Here is a 20,551-nt window from a genome sequence, read left to right on the forward strand (position 1 = left end):
CTGCATCTCCCTCTGCCTCTGACTCTACCCCTGCTCGTGCTCTCTTGCTCACTCTCTCAAATAAATGAATAAAGCCTTTAAAAAAAAATAATAACGGGGGTGCCTGAGCGGCTCAGTAGTTGGGCATCTGCCTTTGGCTCAGGTCATTAACCCTGGGGTCTTGGGATTGGGTCTTGCATTGGGCTCCTTGTGAGGAGCCTGCCTCTCCCTCTGCCTATATCTCTGCCTCTCTGTGTCACTCATGAATAAATAAATAAAATCTTTACAAAAATACTGTATTGTGTACTTGAATTTTGATGAGAGATCTTAAGCATTCTCACCAAAAAACACCCCAAAAAACAAAAACAAAAACAAAAACAAAACAAGAACAAAAAACAAGTAACTATGTAAAGTGTTAATTAACTCAATTGTGGGAATCATTTTACAATGTATATGTATATAAAATCATCATATTGTACACTTGAAATATTGTCAATTATTAAAGCCAAAAAAGTAAATTAAAAATAATTTTAAAAAAGGGGTGTAGGTACTCTTTTGCCCTCTCGAATTTCTCCTGCTTCCTGACTTGAACTTCTACAATGATGGCTGGAATTCTAGTGGTCTTCTTAGACCATCAGATGATGTGAGGAACAAAAGGACCCATGGATGCTATGAGAGTAACGGCATGAAGGAGCCTTGTTGACAGGCATGGCTTGCTGATCCTTGCATTTCTTCCTCATGAGAGAAAAAAATCAGAATTTATTTAGGCCCACAGCACACGTCATACACAAACACGATGTGGACACACACATACTGGCATAACGCATTTTATTGCACTTCACAGTGTTGTGTTCTTTACAAACTGAAGATAAGTGCAACCCCGTGTTGAGCAAGCCTGTCAGTGCTATTTTTCCAAACAGCAGTTTTGCTCGCTTCATGTCTCCTTGGACATTTTGGTAATTTTCACCATATTTCCAATGTTTTCTTTATTGTTATATTTGGTATGGTGATGTCTGCCCGGTGATCTTCGGTGTTACGACTATAATTGTTTTGGGGGTGACACAAGCTGCATACAGAGGAGATGGTGAATAACTGTGCGTGTTCTGACTTCTCTGCCAGCCAGTGTTCTCCTGTCTCTCTCCCTCTCCTCAGGTCTCCCTATTCCTCAAGACACAACAATACTGAAATTAGGCCAACTAATTACCCTACAGTGGCCTCTAAGTGTTCAAGTGAAAGGAAGAGTCTCAGGTCTCTCACTTTAAATCAAAAGCCATAATCATTAAGCTTAGTGAGGAAGACATGTTGAAAACCGAGAGGCCACAACCTAACCGCTTGCACCAGTTTACCAAGTTGTGAATGCAAAGGAAAAGTTCTTAGCAGAAATTAAGTGCTACTCCAGTGAATACGCACACACACACACAGAGTAAGAAAGTAAAACGGCCTTATTGCTGATATGGAGAAGATATTAGTGGTCTCGGTAGAAGACCAAACCAGTCACAACATTCCCTTAGGCCAAAGCCTGATCCAGAGCACGACTCTAACTCTCTTCAATTCTGTGAAGGCTGAGAAAGGTGGGGAAGCTGTAAAAGAAAAGTCTGAAGCTAGCAGAGGTTGGTTCATGAGGTTTAAGAAGCCAGCTCCAGAACATAAAAGAGCAATGTGAAGCAGCAGATGCTGGTGTGGAAGCTGCAGTGAGTTATCCAGAAGATCTAGGTCAGATAATCTAAGATGGTGGCTGCACTAAACAACAGATTTTCAGTGTAGACAAAACAGCCTTCTGTTGGAAGAAGATGCCATCTAGGACTTTGATGGGTAGAGAGGAGAAGTCAGTGTCTAGCTACAAAGCTTCCAAGGGCAGCCTGACTCTCTTGTTAGGGGCTAATACAGCTGGTGATTTTAAGTTGAAGCCAATGCTCACTAACCATTCTGAAAACTCTAGGACCCTTAAGAATAATGCTAAATCTACTCTGCCTGTGCTCTATAAATAGGACAATAAAGCTAACTGACAGCGTATATTTACAACATGGTTTACTGAATATTTTAAGCCCACTGTTGAAACTTGTTGCTCAGGAAAAAAGATTCAAATATTGTTGTTCATTGACAGCATTCCTGGTGAACCAAGAGCTATGAGGAGATGGACAATGATGTTAATGTTGTTTCCATGTCTATTCAAACAACATCCATTCTGCATCCATTTCATAGATCAAGGAGTCATTTCAACTTTCAAAATGTATTTAAGAAATGCACTTCATAAGGCTATAGCTGCCATTGATAGTAGTTCCTCTGATGGATCTGAATAAAGTATATTGAAAACCTTCTGAAAAGGATTCACCATTCTAGATGCCATTAAAAACATTTTTGATGAATAGCAAGTGGAGCTTGAAGATTGGACTGCACTGTTGCAATCTCATGATCAAACTTGAACTGATGAGGAGCTGCTTCTTCTGGAGGAGCAAAGACCATGGTTTCTTGAGATGGAATCTACTTCTGGTGAAGTTGGTATGCAGATTGTTGAAATGACAACAAAGGATTTGGAATATATCTTAACGGAGTTATAGGAAGCAGTGGGGTTTGAGACGATTGACCCCAATTTTGAAAGAAGTTCTACTGTGGGTAGAATGCCATCAAACAGCATCATATGCTGCAGAGAAATTGTTCATAAAGGGAAGAGCTCATTGATGTGGCAAATTTCACTGTTTTCTTATTTTAAAAACTGCCACAGCCACTTCAATGCTCAGCTACCACCACCCTGATCAGTCAGCAGCCTTCAACATGGAGGCAGGACCCTCCCCCAGCAAAAAGATTATGACTTATCTTCAGATTATCATCTGAACTGAGAGCTCAGATGATAGCACTTTTAAGGAACAGAGTATTTTTTTAAAGAAGGCATGTACATTTTTTAAGACATAATGCTATTGCACAGTTAAGAGACTATAGTATAGTATAAACATAACTTTTATATACAGTGTGCAACCAAAAATTCATTTGGCTCAATTTATTGTATTTGCTTTAATTGCAATGGTCTGGAACTGAACCCACAATATCACCAAGGTATGCCTTTATAGGTTTTTGTGTGAGGGGAAGCTCCAAAACACTGTTCCAGAATCCCTCAGAATCACACACACTGAAAAGGCAATTCCATAACCTCATTCTTAGCAGAAGTCAGTCTGAATAACAAAGCACACAGGGTATGGCAATCAAATTTAATGATCAAAATGCAGAGTAAAATATTTTTATTTACATGCCTTTTATATTCCCTATGCAATAAAAGTAACAGTACTGTCCCGAACACTTTTCGAATTCAGTGTGTAGCTGACCCCCCCAATGGCCTTGCATTTTTCCTGGTTATATGTGAGGGTCCACTAGCAACATTTGGGGGGTTGGGGAGGAAGACTTGGAGAAAGAAGGATGAATGATTAACTTTCAGTGTATGGAGTCATGTAGCCACATAGGCGGTGGCAACCCTCCTGGACTATTCCATGTCTCCCCCTAGTTGTGGGGAACAGGAGGGAGCCTCTTCTTCAACAGGAGGAGACACAAAATGTGCTCACAGCACATAAGCAAGCTCCATCCCCCCCCTTTCTTATTTATATGACATAATAATTATTTGCTTCATATTTGCTAACAGGAAAGAGAACCAGGTCAAAAGAGTAGAGTTTTTTATACAGACAACTTTTCCGTTTCATGGGCAAATATTGGTATTGTGTTACAGAATGAAATAATTTATCTATTTTGAATGCTCATTAACAGCTGTTAAACTTTATCATTTATTAATAGACTAATAATTCATTCAATTAAAAAGTTAAATATAGAACCACTAATGGACTCAATTTAAATAATTAAGTCTAATATAAGTGGAGAGGGACTGCTGTAGAGACCTGTGTTCTGCAAAGTGTTTTGTGTGTGAAAAAGAAGACTGTGTACATACTCCCAGTTCACACATGACACACGCATATGTACTCATGCACAAGAATTAGGGCAGCACCAGACGCAGCAAGCAGGGGCAAGATCCAGCTCACCCCCCAAAAGTGACTTCAGACACTGTTGGATTCCCCCTTATAAAGCATACCTGGCTACTCCCAACCGGGGAAGGCCCAGGGCACAGGTAGGAGGGAAAGAAGGATGCAGGCAACTTTGTCGTGGGATCACCTGTGATACTGCTTGTGGCTCCAACTTTCCCATCACTGGACACTAACCTTGGGGTTTAACACACAAACTTCTCAGAGATGACCTTCCTGAACTTGACCCTTGTGTGCTAGGCCTATGGAGTCAGCCAACTCCATGAAGAATTTCGCAGCAGACTCAACCTCTCTGTTTGCAATTCCTGGTGCCTTCCCATGTTTTCATGCACACACCAAAAACTACTTGGGGATGTTGTTAAAATGCAGATTAGGATGAGCAAGATTGGGTGGGCCTGGGAGTCTGAACTTCTTTTCTTTTTTTCTTTTCTTCTTTTCTAAGATTTTATTTATTTGAGAGACAGAGAGCAGGGGAAGATGGGAGGGAGAGGCAGAGAATCTCAAGCAGACTCCATGCTGAGCACAAAGCTTGACAGGTGGCTCTATCTTAAGGCCTTGAAATCAGAACCTGAGCTGAAACCAAGAGTCGGATGCCTAACTGACTGAACCACCTAGGTGACCCTAGGAGTCTGTATTTGTAAAAGACAGTGCCGTTAGGAATGATCCAAGGCCTCATTTTGAGCACAGAGGTCTTTTCTTTTCCCTGGAAGCTCCACTTCACCCTGACACATCATCCAACCAACCCCGGGATCTCTTACAGCTCCAGCCTTTGGGTTTAGAGCTCATCTGGCTGGTTGAGGGCACAGTAGGTTGGAAGATTGCAATCTCTCAGTTGGTGCTGTGTGTTCAACCCTATCCTGAGACCCAGGATGGAGCAGGACAAGCCAGGTGTCCTCCTACCCCAGGGAGTGCACAGACCCTCAGGTAAGAAGCCATGGGTAATCCTCAGTGATGTCAAGTATAGAAGATGTGTGGGGCCTGGGAGCTTATGAGAGTGGTATCCCGACCCAGGGGTTCAATTGAGGCCTCCCCAAGGAAGAAACACTTCAGTGGAGACTGCAGGAGATGAGTTGGTGTCAGCCAGGAGAAATGGAGTGGGGAGGGAAGAGAATGTTAACAGTGAGGATATGTGCAAAGGCCCAGAGCAGAGAGATGACCATTTCTCTCTGGCAACAACTGCTCCTGAAGCTGTTTCTGAGAAACACCCCTTCCTTCCTCCAATGGGATGATAGGTCACTCCTTCCTTTGAACCTCTAGTTTTTTGCTTTTTCCATTCTTATGATATTCACCTTCTTTCCCTCTAATGTAGTACCACGTATGAACTTCTTGAATTATCACCAGGAGCTGCCATTGTGGTCCTAAAGGCAGGAGTGAACTGATTTGTGGCAGGATCTTTAGCAAATCCAGACAAGCCCCGCATCATAGGGCCATCAACATACATCAGTGGAATTCCTGTTTCTGAGATACCAGCATCGTACAGCTCCCATCAGGGTTTAGTCACTAGTGACAGAATAAAGAATGGGATTAAAAATGCATATTCTGGAGACAGACTGCCTGGGTTCCAAGGTTCCAACCCTCTAGTTCCCAGTTGTGTGAACTTGGGCCACTTAACGTCTCTGGGCAGCCATGTGCCTGTCTATAGAACAGGGGAAATTCCTAACTCCTAGGCTCACAGGCTTTGAATGAGATACTGTGTTATTTGTTCGCATGTGTGTATCTAAGAACTGCTTAGCACAGAAGCTCAGTGGTAGCTATTACTACACAGTATTATCTGGTTGTCTGGTGACTGGCATCAAATAGTCCTCACGTCCAAAACGTCCTCTGTGAGCTTCAGCCGTCTTTGACTCTGAAATCCCATCACCATTTTCTTAGGAAGATAAGCTGGGACCATGCAGGAAAGCTTCCATTATGCGCTTCTCCTTCCCAAAGCCACGGCTGAGCAATAGCTTGCCCACCTTCTGTGCAATCAGCACAGCAGTGATGGTCTTAAATTGCCAAATGCACCCAGTATATTTCTTGAATCTCTAAGACATACTAAATTGCATCCAGAAGAAGAGTTTTTGATGTTCTCTGGATTTTGCAGCATCTTATTTATTTGGAAACTCAGTTGTGTGAGGCTTACAGGGAGTCTATCCCAAGAGGGAGCAGTGGTGATGAGGTCCAGGGCCAAATCCTGGTCTCATCACCCTCACAGGGTCATACTTGCAGCAGAGGATGGCATCCTGCTCTCAAATGTCAGCTTGGGGTCGATTCTTTATGTTTTCTGAGCTCCATCCTCCTCATTTGGGAAGCTAGGCTGCTAGTGGCAATCCCTTCGGGGGATCTTGAGAATAGAAGGAGATGATAAAGGTGATGTGGTTAGTCAAAGGGCTGACATCCAACGTGTGGTACTCACTTACCCTGGCCTCCTCTTCCATGGCTCCCTCCAGCTCCAGACAAGTGGGAGGAAGAGAAGGGCAGTGCTCCAGGCTTCTTTTCCCCAGGCTGGCCTTCAGCCTGTCCTTGCTGTTTGGAAGCATTTGCTGCAGGTGTAAAAGAGCTTAGAGAGGTAGAAGGTGTTGACTGAAGATGGCAAGGGCCCTGTTAAATTAGTTCCTGGGGAACAGTGTTGGGGACACCCTTTTTGTTTGTTTGTTTTTGTTTTGTTTTGTTTTTAAGATTTTATTTATTTATTCATGAGAGACACACACACACACAGAGAGAGAGAGAGAGAGAGAGAGAGAGGCAGAGACACAGGCAGAGGGAGAAGCAGGCTCCATGCGGGAAGCCCGACGCGGGATTCAATCCTGGGACTCCAGGATCACGCCCTGGGCTGAAGGCAGGCGCCAAACGCTGAGCCACCCAGGGATCCCCAAGGGATACTCTTTGGAATAGGAAATCACCGTCCCTTGGCCTAGTACCTGCTAATGGTGGGGGAGGGGGTTTGTCAGGAGCAAGATTTACTCTGGGTAAAAAATTGCATCTCTCTCCTTGGTGGTATTTCTTCACCTCCCTTGAAGTGTAAAAAGCCAGATTCAACAAACTCTGTATCCTCCTGAACTAAGACATCCAATTTACATATAAATGGAGACCAGGAGGTTCAGAAGGAAAATGATGTTGGGGAAATTGTCTCTTGGGGATAAAGCTTCAGGGAAAATCCAGAGAAGCATCCCAAGGAAGAAGGCCTGAGAGAAAGATCCTGAGGTTGACTCTTATATATGTCTCCCTGCTCAAAAGGACCCTTGCTTCCAAGTGGTAAGAAGCTAGGGGGCCTCCCTGTGTCTGTGGTTTCCAAAAGAGTTCCCCAAGTGCTGAGGTGTAAATGGTAATCCTAACAGTTAACATGGATGTGGAGCCTACGACATGCAGGGCACAATTCTGAGAGCTTTCCACTCACCACCATGTTTCATTCTCAAACAGTCTCCTGGGTTGGCATCATCACCAGCACCACTTTACAGGTGAGAAAACTGAGGTCCAGAGAAGCTAAGCAATGTGTCCAAGATCTCTGGGCTAGGAGGTGAGAAAGGCAGCTCTGATGCAGTAATGCAATGCTGCCTCCTGGGGCCAAAGCCCTTCCCAGCACTGCCAGCCTGGCTCCTCTTGCCCCCATGTGTCTCTCTGCTCCCTGTTCAACCACAAACCCCTCCCATGAAACTTTGGATTTACCTAATTAATAAATTAGAGAAGAGATATAGCTTTCATCTCACCAATATAGAAGCTCAAAAAAAAAAAAAAAACAAAAAACAAAAAACAAAAAACTTGCAAAACCCTTACAGGGAAGAGGTGTCAATCAACAAAGATATGTTTTCTAATTAGGCAGAAATAAAAGGGGAGGTGAGACTGTCCCAATTTTAGCAGTTGGGTGAATCAAGCAAATCATCAATTCTTAATGGTTAAGAAGTTGGTTTGAAGGAAACTGAGAGCAGAGGGAGCTGGATAATTAGGCATGTGGTTGTTTTGCTTTTATTTATTTAATTTCTTCTTCTTTTTTTTTTAAGGACATTAATGGCTTTCTCCTCCTCATCCTCATCCTCATCCTCATCATCCTGCTGCTGCTATTGCTTCTTCTTCTTCTTCTTTCTTCTTCTTCTTCTTCTTCTTCTTCTTCTTCTTCTTCTTCTTCTTCTTCTTCTTCTTCTTCTCCTTCTTCTTCTTCTTTTAAATCTTAGTCTCACTGGGACTCTGTGTTGTGATGCAGCATCTAATAGTTCCCTGTGCTTTCTCCCCCTCCGTCCCTACAGCAATCCTCATAACATTAGATTATACAAAAATCCTTAACACCCAATGCTTGCTGACCGAATGGATGATTCTGCTTGAAATTGTGTCTCCAGCTCTGGTCCGCTACCCATCAAAGACATGAGAAACTCACAGGCTCAGAATATTTGGGCTGGAGGAGACTAGACCCTGGAGCCCTCTATGTACCAATTAATAGCAGAGGAGGGACAGAAGAGAGGAGGAGCAAAGTATACAGCAGGTTAGAGATGGGGCCACATGGGAGTGGGGTCTTCTCACACCCAGGCCAGTAACTCCTTAGCCCTTGGGTGATGGTGAGAAATCAGGAAGCCTATTAAAAAACACCCCATTAGCAAACCCAGGAGACCTCATCAGTGCTGAAAGGAGGGGCAGTTGAGCACAGCCCTGGAGAGACTAAGGACTCCCTACTCAGCACCATCATGACATCTCATTTTTAAATTAAATAATATTTCCCCATTAGAGCCCTGAAAGGATAGAACAAGCCTTGCTGAAGTCATCTTAGGGTTAGGACAGACTCTTGTCCCCAAGAAAGGGAAAGAAGGAAACGGTCATTGGCTGAGGACTTACTGTATGTCTGGTGCTTTGGCCCCCTTTGCTCTTCATAGGAAATGTAGGAGGTAGAGGGTTTTTTGTTATGTTTTAATAGAGGAGTAAACTGAGACTCTGAGAGGTTAGGTGACTTGCCCTCTATCACACAGCAAATAGGTAGTTGAGCTGGGTTTCAAAAACAGGTCATTGGATGCCCAGTTTGAGGACCTTCATGCTGGCTCCAGGATCCCAGGGACAGATAGAATCCAGAGCCGTCTATCTGAAGGAAAAGGTGAATGTATTAAGAAGAGCACTGGACTTGGTAGTCAGAAAACCCCTTGTAGCTTTCCACAAGGCAGACCTCACACTGTATGGTGTTAAGCACACTTCCTGGCACGTAGTAGTGGCTCAATAAACACCTGTTGAATAAATAACTACTGGTGTATCTCACAAAGAACTTAGATCCAGGATACATATAAAGAACTCCTAAAAGTCAATAATTAAAAGATAAGCAATCCACTTTTAAAAAACATAGGCAAAGATTCTAACAGACAATTCACCAGAAGTCAATGCAAATGGCCCATAAGCACATGAAAAAAGTGAACAGCATCGCTAACCATCAAAGAAATATGAAGTAAAGCCATAATGAACTATTATTACACACCTACCAATTAAAATATTAAAAAAGCTAACACAAAAAATGCTGATGAGGATGTGGAGAGACTGGGATTTGCACACATTGTTGGTGGGAATGCGCAGTGATACAGCCACTTTGGGAAAAAGTCTGCAAGTTTCTTACAAAATGTAAAATACATCAGCTCTCTGGCCCAACGGTTCTGATCCCACATCTTTACCCAAGACAAGTCAAAACACATATTCTCAAAAAGACATACAAAAATGCTCATAGCAGTATAATTCACAATCACTCAAAACTGAAAATGACCCAAATGCTTATTAATAACAGAATGAACAACCAGCATGTGATATAGATTTCCTGTGGATCTTATTCAACAATAAAAAGAACTGAACTCTTGATATATGGAACAACACGGATGAATTGCAAAAACAGGCAGAGTGAAAAGAGAATTGCTCAGAAAGGGATATGTACTGAATGGTTCCATTTATATGTTGTTCTAGAGCAGGCAAAACATTTTTAAAGATTTTATTTATTTATTCACGAGAGATACAGAGAGAGAGAGAGAGAGAGAGAGAGAGAGAGAGGCAGATATACAGGCAAAGGGAGAAGCAGGTTCCCTGTGGGAAGCCCAATGTGGGACTCGATCCCAGGACTCTAGGATCACGACCTGAGCCAAAGGCAGATGCTCAACCACTGAGCCACCCATGTCCCTAGAGCAAGCAAAATTAATGTATGATGCAAAATATTGAGTGGTGGCTGCCTGGGAGTTTGAGTAGGGATTAACTGAGAAGAGGAACAAAGGAAATTTCTGGCATGATGGCATGTTCTGTGTCTCAATAAGGATTTGGGCCACACGTGTGTCAGTGATACGATGTGCATGCTGAAGTGTTTAGGGCCAAAGTGCAGAGATGTCTGCAGCTTCCTTTGAGAATTAGATGGATTAAAAGATGGATAAGGGGGATCCCTGGGTGGCGCAGCGGTTTAGCGCCTGCCTTTGGCCCAGGGCGCGATCCTGGAGACCCGGGATCGAGTCCCACGTCAGGCTCCCAGTGCATGGAGCCTGCTTCTCCCTCTGCCTGTGTCTCTGCCTCTCTCTTTCTCTGTGTGTGTGTGACTATCATAAATAAATAAATAAATAAATAAATAAATAAATAAATAAATAAATAAATAATGGATAAGGGATGGATAGATGGGAAGATATGTGAAAAACAGAGCGAGATGCTAGTTGCAGAATCTGGGTGTCCATTATGCAAGTTGTCTGTATCTTTAAAAATCTCCATAATATAATTATTGGATATTATGAAAAAAATAGTAAGACCTAATTAGACACCATTCTTGGACTGAATGTACATGGTCTCCAAGGACATTTGAGGTCTCCCCCTGCCCACTTTGCAACCTCATTTCTCTCTTCCTCATACCTCACTGTCCACGTTGTGGTCACAAGGATCCTCTTACACCTCTTCAAACCCACCAGGTACCACCTTGAGCCACAGGACCTTTACATACTCTGCCTCCTCTAAAAGGTTCTCCTTCCTTTTTATCCTCTAGATAATATCACAGACTTGAGCTCAAGCAGCCTTCCCCTGGGCACCTTCCCTCTCCATCATGCACCTTCCCTCTCTATCATGCAACTTCACTGGCTCCACTGCCTTAGTTCTGGGAGAAAGACTTATTTTCTGTGAAACCACTTACGGTTCAGCTTGTAGTGCAGCTATTCTGTTCATTCCTCACCCCATGAGACTGACAGCTCTGTGATAGCTGGTGTCTATTTGGGCTCACCAAGGCACAGCCACACCCGGCATGGGCCTGGCCAGACCCCATCTACAGAATGAATGAATTTTTCCAAGCAGCCCTGTGGTCCTGGGAAAGGTCTAGCTGCCCCTGGTCCATCTCTTGACCGTCAAATGAGAAGATTAGTGAGGAGCAGCCTTCCTGTTTGCATAGGACCCTTTCAGAATAAATATTCTGAATTGCGTATTTTTAATTCAAAATGAAAACAGCTTTAATGAATCCTATAGAAAATATAATGCATATACCTTCCACTAAGATTATTTAGTTTGCTGAATAAAAGAATTTCAATGGGAAAATTGATGCTGTTTTTCAACCACTAAAATGTTCCTACTTGGGCATTTGAAAAGCAGCCACGAGGATAAGAGGCAGCTTTCCAATCTTTCACCTCTTACAATTCAGAGGGCGTTAGAATCACAAAGCTCATTCACAGCTGTTATCTCATTTCTTCTTCTAAGCAGGTAATGTTATTATCTCCTCTTTGTAGATGGTGAAAGTGTGGCTCAGAGAGGTGAAGTGACTTGCCCAAGGTCATGCAGCAAGTTGAGGACAGAGTGCACTTGGGTTCATTCATACAGTGGACAGAATACTTTGTGAGCACCCACCCCGCATCCTGTGTGTGGTACTATACCAGGTGCTGGGAATGCACTGACAATTAGATGTAACTTCCTGTCTTTTGTGGTTTGCATCCCACCCCTCTCTTGGTTGTAGGGTCTTTTCTCTACTTGGACAGAGCAGGGAAAGCCCATCACCTTGGGTACCTGGATTGAGCTCCCCAGAAGCAGATTCTGAGACAACGATGTCAGGACAAGTGGTTCAGTTGGGAGGTGATAACAGGAAATACCCATAGAGAAGAGAGGAAATAAGAAAGGAGAGGAAGCCAACACAGGGAGCATACTACTGCAGTAGGCAACTGGGGGTTGGTTCCCCTGAGGAGTTCTGGGATACTGTGTAGGACATGTCTCAGACTTGGGTATATATGCCCAAACTGCTACTCATGATCAGTTGGGGGCTATTCCCCAGGGTAACTCCTTGTCACCTCTTCCCCATGGGAGGGTCCAAGGGCACTCTGGCGGAGTAAGCCCTCAGGCAGCATCCACACATGCTTGCAGAAAGGTGCATACCAAGAGGTGGGGCACCTATGACGCCAGGACAGAGTCAATTGGCCAGAATCCTGGAAGGACTGGCTGGGGGCACTTTGGGTGCTCTGAGCAATACTGCGGCATGGTGTTCATCTCCTGCCACTGTGGTCCAGGCTGCAGGCACCAGCCCTTGCAGGGTGAAGACTTCAGCCCTGCCTGCTGAAGGGACCCACCCCATTCCTAGGCAGCATGAAAGCAATTCAAAATCTCTCTTCCTCTGAACTGTTAGCTCTGGGGGCTTTTCCCACTAATCCTGCCATTCAGGGAAAACAAAAAGGCAGCTGAAACGTTTGGAGAGAATAAAACTCCCTGTCATGTTCCCTTTACCTGTGACAGGAACTTTGAATTATGTCCCAGTGTTCATTTCCCTCTTCTTGGTTTGGTATCACCCAAGTTTTAGAGGAGCCGATAGCTGCCCAGCTATAGACTACATTTCCCAGGCTCCCTTGCAGCTAGCAGTGGTCAGGTGACTAAGTTCAGGTCTTGGGATAGGAGTGGAAGTGTGCGCCTAAGCAGTGTCCAGGGCATATCCTTTAAAAAAGAACAGGCCTGCCTTCCACTTCTTCCTAATCTTATCTGCAGGCTGGAGGCTGGCCCCCACTGGAGCAGCCCTCTTGGATTCAGCAACGGAAGGCCCATGTTGGGGGGGTGCAGAGCAGCACCCACAGCCTGGGACTCTGGGTAGTCAGACTCTCCACCAGTCTTTGGCCTAACTCATGCACTCCCCTCAGCCAGTCTGTCTTGAGGATCCATTCTAGCAGCTCAGCCTATAGCTAACTCAGTGCCCCCAGCCTATAGCTAACTCAGCTCTGCCTAAGGTCCGTACCAGCTCTACAGATGGCTATCTCAAGAGCAATATTCTCACATTCCAGGTCTCAGGAAAGTGACCATTTCACCCTGACTCCCTTAGGGCAGGCCTGTCAGACCCTAAAGCCATGGCTCCATTCCCCAAAGTGGGCTTCTGGTTCACCATATGCCTGCACTCCCATCTCCCCAGTGCCCAGTGTATGACACAGCTCTGACCAGTGAAATGAGTATCTCACGGCTCTTGATTCTGGATGCCTGGGATTTTAGCATGCCGAAGCCAAAGGGATGCCTGGCCTGTGTGCAACACAGCCAAAGCCAAAAAGGCAGAGTAAGTAGGTTGGGGAGATAGCTCGTCCACAGCACCCCTAAATGAGAAGAGGATACTTTTGCTGGAGGAAGGTGTAGGAAAGCTGGTCAGATGTAAGCAGAGATCTCTTAAGAGCAGGGGTCAGGTAAATGCAGTGAGTTTCAGATGGTTCTTCCCAGAAGGGGAAGGGTCTCACCCCAGGCACCCAAACCAGGAGGTGGGGACAGGGCCAGGTGACCTGCAGGAGAGTTTTGCTTTAAAGCTCTGAAACACATCAAATGAGAATTGCTAAGAAGTCTAGCCCATGAGCTGCTTGAGAGCAGGAATTATGCCTAGACCCCTCTCGAACCCCCAAATTTTATATTATACTGCAATCTAGATGGTCTCCAGCAATATTTATTAAGCACAGTCATAAATGAGTGAAAAACATCAATACAGAGTTTCAGATATTCAATATTTGACACTGTTTTCTACCCATTTCTATAATTTCTCAGGACTCCACAACAAAATGGAGGCATAGGGAACGTGAGTATAAAGGAAAGGCATGCTGGCTCCTGCCAGGAACGGTTAGGCCATCTCCTTCCCCAGAACTGAGGGCTCACCTTGCTCTCAGCACTTATCATAGCTGATTGTAAAAACATTTATGTATCTGCCTCCTAAATAAGATGGTGTTTTTGAGGGACTGAGTCTTTTAGGTGAATTCCCCAGTGCTTATCAGTGCTTGGTATAGAAGTGCAACATGTGTTTGATAAATATTGTTAAACACACGGATGAATGAGTACAGTTCCCGACTGGAAATGGAATCCTCAAGCACATTCCCCTACTAGAAAGTCACTGTATGTGAGAGAACTGTCTCCCAGGTCAGGATGGAATCTGATCAGGTAGGGAGTGCTCTAAGAGTAGGGCTGTCTCCTCCCTCAGACTGGGGCTCCCTGGGGGCAGGGCTGTGTCTCCCCTCAGACTGGGGCTCCCTGGGGGCAGGGCTGTGTCTCCCCTCAGACTGGGGCTCCCTGGGGACAGGGCTGTGTCTCCCCTCAGACTGGGTCTCCCTGAGGGCAGGGCTGTGTCTCCCCTCACACTGGGGCTCCCTGGGGGCAGGGCTGTGTCTCCCCTCAGACTGGGGCTCCCTGGGGGCAGGGCTGTGTCTCCCCTCAGACTGGGGCTCCCTGGGGGCAGGGCTGTGTCTCCCCTCAGACTGGGGCTCCCTGGGGGCAGGGCTGTGTCTCCCCTCAGACTGCGCTCCCTGGGGGCAGGGCTGTGTCCCCCCTCAGACTGGGGCTCCCTGAGGGCAGGGCTGTGCCTCTCCCACAACAGACTGGACACCCACATTCAGGCCTGGGCACACTCTGCTCGGCAGCCCATCTGAAGGGTCCTTCTTCCCCGTCAGTATGCTCTTTCTGTTGATGAATTCTGAATGGCCCTGTCCATGTCCTCTTGATAAGCATTTTTAATGTTCCAATCTGAATGTGTTGAGGAATCATAAATGCAGGGAGAAAAAAAAAAAAAGAAAGGAAAGGAAAATGGGAAGAAAGGCCAAGTTGTGGCTAAGTTCATTGCAGCAGGCGGCCCTCAGCCTGGAGGGAAAAGTCTAATGCATGCACAAAAACCTCATGAATAATTATTTCTGAGTGGCTCAATATTTTAAATGCTGGATTTTTTTTTCTCCTCCTCAGAAGCCTACCACAACTATTTATTGCAATGCAGAAGCTGAATGGAAGGCGATTAAGTTTGATTTCTTGGTTGGGGGAATGCGCGGAGGCAGAGGGGCTAGAGGCAGAGAGTAGGGATGCATGATGCAGCAGGGGTGAGCAGATGGGACCCCCTATGCCAGTATCTCGTGGGGGCAGAGAAGAAAGGTCACCACTCAACAAATAGGCCTGGGGTAGATTACAAAATCTTTTTCCCTGAAGGAGCTTCCAGCTTGGGGCCTCTGTGCTTACCTACTGGGACATCCAGGGGCAGGTAGCCCGGTGCTGGGAAAATACAAATGTCAGCTATTTGCCCCATGGTTAATGTCAAGGCTTTGGGGAAATTAATACTGAAAATTAAAGGAAGTCTCCAAGCCCGGGTGGTTATATGACTATCTCTTCGCCAGAGCAGGAATAAAAGTTTCCCCAACTCCTCCATTAGAGGGTCACAGCTTTGAGTTCTTCCCCAGTGGCTACAAGGACTGGTGGCTCATACGAAGATCATAGCAACCTGCCTGGCCCTTCCTTCCTAGTCTATTTGACTCTGGCTATTGCCTTGTGGAGCTGGAAGGAGAGATACTATTATTATTTCCATCTTATGTTTAAAGGAACCAGAGCTCAAAGAGACCAGTGCTTTCCAGAAGATGAGGTCCAGAAAAAGACCCCCAGGCATCTGGACTTCTAGGCAGCTATTGTCCTTTATGCCATCCCTGGCTTGAGTGTTATGTGCCCCCAGGGTGACACATGGTGACAAGACAATGGGTGTGTGAAAAGTGAAGAGAACACCCAGCCCATCCAGGCACCTGTAGGCACCATGTTTCCTCCTTCTGCTGCTCCTCCCCTCCCTGTGGCCTCTGCTGTCTGTACTTGCCCTGGGTCCTTGATTACATTAGTGCCACTCTTGCCCATAAAACAGGCCTGAGCATGGGTGCTTGGAGGATGTGCATCTGGCCTCCTCAATGAGCTCCTGGAGGCTGGATGTTATGTCTTATGTTGCTCATATATCTCATCCAGGACCTAGAGCAGCACCTGGCATGGGGATGGGATTATAAAAATAATGGCTGGCATTTCTGGAATACTCACTTTGTGTCAAGTACCCCACAAAAGGTTTATAGACATTATCTCATTCAATGTTCACAGCAACCCCATTCCATGGGTGTCATTATCCTCCTCCTCAAGGTGCACATAGGGGAGCTGAGATCTAGAGAGGTTCCATAACTTTTCCACAGATAGATAACCTGTAAGTGACCAAGCCAGGATTTAAACCTGGGCCATTTGGCTTTATAGCTCTCACTCTTAAATGCCACATTATATTGCCTTTCAGCATAGGATGCATGAGTGTGTGCTAATCTCTGAAAATCGCCCATTCATTCATTCATTCATTCAGAAACATGCTACCTTTAATTGAGGAGCTACTACACCCAGGCGTGGTGGTGTGCTCTACACATACCTCTAACTCTCACTTTCAACCACAAAGTTGATGGGTTCCTTCCCAGGGTCACATGGCTGGTAAGTGGCAGGGCTGGGATCTCAGCCCAGATCTGGTCTGGATGATTCCAGAGCCTGAGCTGTGTCCCCCTGAGTTACGCCGCATTGGCTTTCAATTACTCACTTACCAAACTCAGCCCAGCTAAGATAAGAACACGGCACAGAGGGAAATGCCAGCAGGAGGAGCCAGAGGCCACTGGTGATAATAAAGATGACTTTGGACATATCACCATGGCCTCTGTCATCCCAGACTATATGGCCACTCCAAGCTGCCCTCCAGTGATAGCCATTTTCCAGCACATATGGGAGCCAGATAATATATGTGTGGCAAGGTCACAGACACACTCACAGCTCATTCAGATGTGCAAGAAGCCCCTTTTCTTGATTTTTCATTAGCTGATTGGAACTGTCTTCTGCTTTCCTATTCTGTGGGTAATGGGGGACGAGGGCAAGTAAGTGTTAGCTCAATACGAGATCTCAGGCTGATTCAATGATTTAAACAGTCTTTAAAGGAACTCTTCAGCAACTTGTGGACAGAGTGAGGATTTCTCCATTTTCTGCCTCTTTTTTCCCTCCTGCTCTCCAGGCAGGCACCTACATGGATGGGCAGCGGCTTGTACAGTGCTGGGAGGGAAGGGTGCATTTGGCCTCAAGCCAGTCCTTGGGTGTATGTGGGTTGGTATCCATTGAGATGGGGTGGTGTGGTCTATCCTAAGTATTCAGCTGGACTTCTACTGCTGAGGGGTGAGGCTGATAACCTTCTGGGATGTTCTTTCTCCACTCCACCAAGATGAGGCTATCCTAGCACTCTATGTAGAGCTGGTCCCAGTTTGCCTCTCAGTGATGGTGGAGACCCTCTGAGGTCCTGCCCCACAGCCTTCTCTGAACCCTCTGAAAAACTCCCCAACCACAGTCACATAACTTCAGGTGCCTGGAGACCCAACTTCATGTCCTCCCTCCTCGCTCCATACCACAGCCCCTGGTTGACTTCAGGACAGCCACCCCACTTGAGGCAGGAACAGCCTGAGAGGTGAGGACCTTCTCAAGTCCTAAATGAGAAGGGAATCAGAATCTCCTCTGTTCTTGGTGTCTCCTCCATGAATCCAACATGCCTTTCTCCTTGTAGGTACAGCCTAGAGAACGATCGGGTGTGGATCTTACCGCCTCCCCACCCATCTTCAGCTCTCTCCTTCCCCTACAGCCCTCAGGATAGGAATCAATGGACTCCCCACTCTGTCTGATGGACATCCCTTATGTGAAGCCCACTGAGCAAGTCTTCCAGGCCTGCTACCATGCACGAGGCCCTTACTCTGCAGCAGTGTCTACCTCTTTCACACCTACTCTACCAAGGAGATACTTATATATGCCCTGGGTGCAGATGAAAGGCTACATGGCAGAGAGAAGCTTTCTGCCCAGGGTCACAGTTAGAGGCACAGTGCAAGCTCCACTCCATCCAAGGGAGCACTCTAGACCGTAGAGTCTCTGTTGGAAGCCGGCCCACCCTCTCGTTTGAGGGGAGGACAAATTCAAGCCTCAGCCTCGGAGGAGGAAGGTCTCACAAAACACAGTTTAGTGGGGGAAGTTACAACACATTGATCTCATATTTGTAAAAAGAGTACCCCTCTCACAAAGGGGTTGTAAACTGTAAAGGCCTAAACCAAAGTGAGGGATGATTGTCATCTGAGATGATGTACTCCCTCCCCAACCCTGGAGGAAGTCATGAGTGCTTTCCTCCACCTGCCATCCAGCCCTGCTCCTCAACTCCCCACTTCCTGGGGCTGCAGGTGCTGAGTACAGTATGTGGACTGCACACCTGCACGTGCCCTCTCCCAGGGATGGTCTGAATTTAAGTCTGGTGATTGAAGAAAGACTCTGGGGGTAAAGACCAGAATCAGTTCCTGTCTCCTTTCCATTCCAGACAAGCAAGGGTTTCTCATGGCCTGGGATCAGGTCCCTTACCTTCTCCTTTTTTTCCTCTCCCCACCCCCAATTTGTTGTTTCAGAGACCTAGACGTGCTGACTTTTATCTCTACCTTGAGTATTCTGAGTTCTAATTAAGTTCATTTCAGCCCTCTGATTTGAGAAGCCTTATCAGGAATACTTAACCTGTGCAAATAATATGTGGAGCCAGCCAGCACTGGTCCGGCATGCTAATTGAACTTCACACGGGAACTCAGACAGAGCCGAGCAGCCAGGTCACCTCGGAACTCCTGGGAGGAGGTCAGAGAGGAGGGCACCTGTCTAAGGACAGGAGAGGAACTGGTCTGGGCCCTTTGGGACCCAAAACCCTGGGTCACCTGGCAACTGGATTGCTCAGTAATTGGGGTTTATTAGGTTGGGGTAACTCAGGAGATGCTCCTGGGGCTTGTTTAGACCCTAGATGTCCTGCACTGCCCACAGGCTGGGCCTGGTTTCACGGACTGCACTCTGCACCCCACAGACTGGCTTTTTGGGGCATGTCTGGTGGGCAGTGGAGATAGCCGGCCAAGAATGACCAATGGACACCAACCTGCCCCTGGGGCTGTGGCTCATGAGGACTTGCATAGGGAACGGGCACCAGCCGGGGAGTGCCAGCCCCTCCTCTGCCACTTAATGGCTTAAACAAGTGGCCCCCTCTGCAGCCTCAGCATTCACACTGGGATTGGAGGAGCTCAGGGCTTTGGCCTTGTGCCACAGGGAGCCTTTGGTTCTAAGGCCTCAGAACCATCAGTGGCTGAGTTAGTGGAGCTCCAATCCCTTCCTGCTTCAACCAAAGCATCTGCTGCTTATGCTATCTGTGGGAATCCATGAAAGATTACATTTGTGGGAAACAAAAGAATCTGTAGCCAAAACCTAGTGCAAGCCATGACGCCAGGTGATTTCTTTGCTTCTTTCCAAATCTAACAATTTTAGCTTCCAAAATCTGAACAACAGGACCTCAGTTCAGTGGTATTTCTGTTCCCAGAGCCGTGGGATCCTGAATATATTATGTTTTACCTCTCAGCAATGTTTCTCTGGGGTTGGGCAGATGCTTCTACAAAGCATCCTGCCTTCCCCTAATCACACATTTCCCAAAGACATGGACCGAGTTGGTGCAGATGGTGGAGGGAGAACTAGGGGGCCATTCCAAAGAGACTCTCCTTGGGGGTGATCACAGTCCAGGAGACCAGAACCCACCCTGCCAGAGCCACATCCAGAACAACTCGAACCTGTGAATGGGAGGGGCTGTGGCACTAAGGCAAATCACTCGGGTGGGGTAATCCAGGAAGGCTTTCTGGAAGAAAGGGGCAAGGAAGGAGGGCACCTGGGTGGCTCAGTGGTTGAGTGTCTGCCTTTGGCTCAAGCTTCAGCTCCTTGCGGACAGAGTGAGGATTTCTCCATTTTCTGCCTCTCTTTCCCTCCTGCTCTCCAGGCAGGCACCTACATGGATGGGCAGCGGCTTGTACAGTGCTGGGAGGGAAGGGTACATTTGGCCTCAAGCCAGTCCTTGGGTGTATGTGGGTTGGTATCCATCGAGATGGGGTGGTGTGGTCTATCCTAAGTATTCAGCTGGACTTCCACTGCTGAGGGGCGAGGCTGATAACTTTCTGGTATAGCCTTTTCCACTCCACCAAGATTGAGGCTGTCCTAGCACTCTGTGTAGAAACTGGTCCCAGTTTGCCTCTCAGTGATGGTGGAGACCCTCTGAGGTCCTGCCCCACAGCCTTCTCTGAACCCTCTGAAAAACTCCCCAACCACAGTCACATAACTTCAGGTGCCTGGAGACCCAACTTCATGCCCTTCCTCCTTGCTTTGCCTCTGGGTCTCCATGACTGTGACCTCCCACTGGTTCTTCAAAACCACGAGGGGGAATAGTGCTGCTGTCACTGCTCCTGGACACTGCACCATCCCCACTGGTTTGTCTACATGCCATCCTCACCTTTAATGGACACAGTTTGAATGTGCCTGCACCCTGG

Source organism: Nyctereutes procyonoides, unplaced genomic scaffold, assembly GCF_905146905.1.
Source record: "Nyctereutes procyonoides isolate TBG_1078 unplaced genomic scaffold, NYPRO_anot_genome, whole genome shotgun sequence".
In the NCBI taxonomy this organism is placed as follows: domain Eukaryota; kingdom Metazoa; phylum Chordata; class Mammalia; order Carnivora; family Canidae; genus Nyctereutes; species Nyctereutes procyonoides.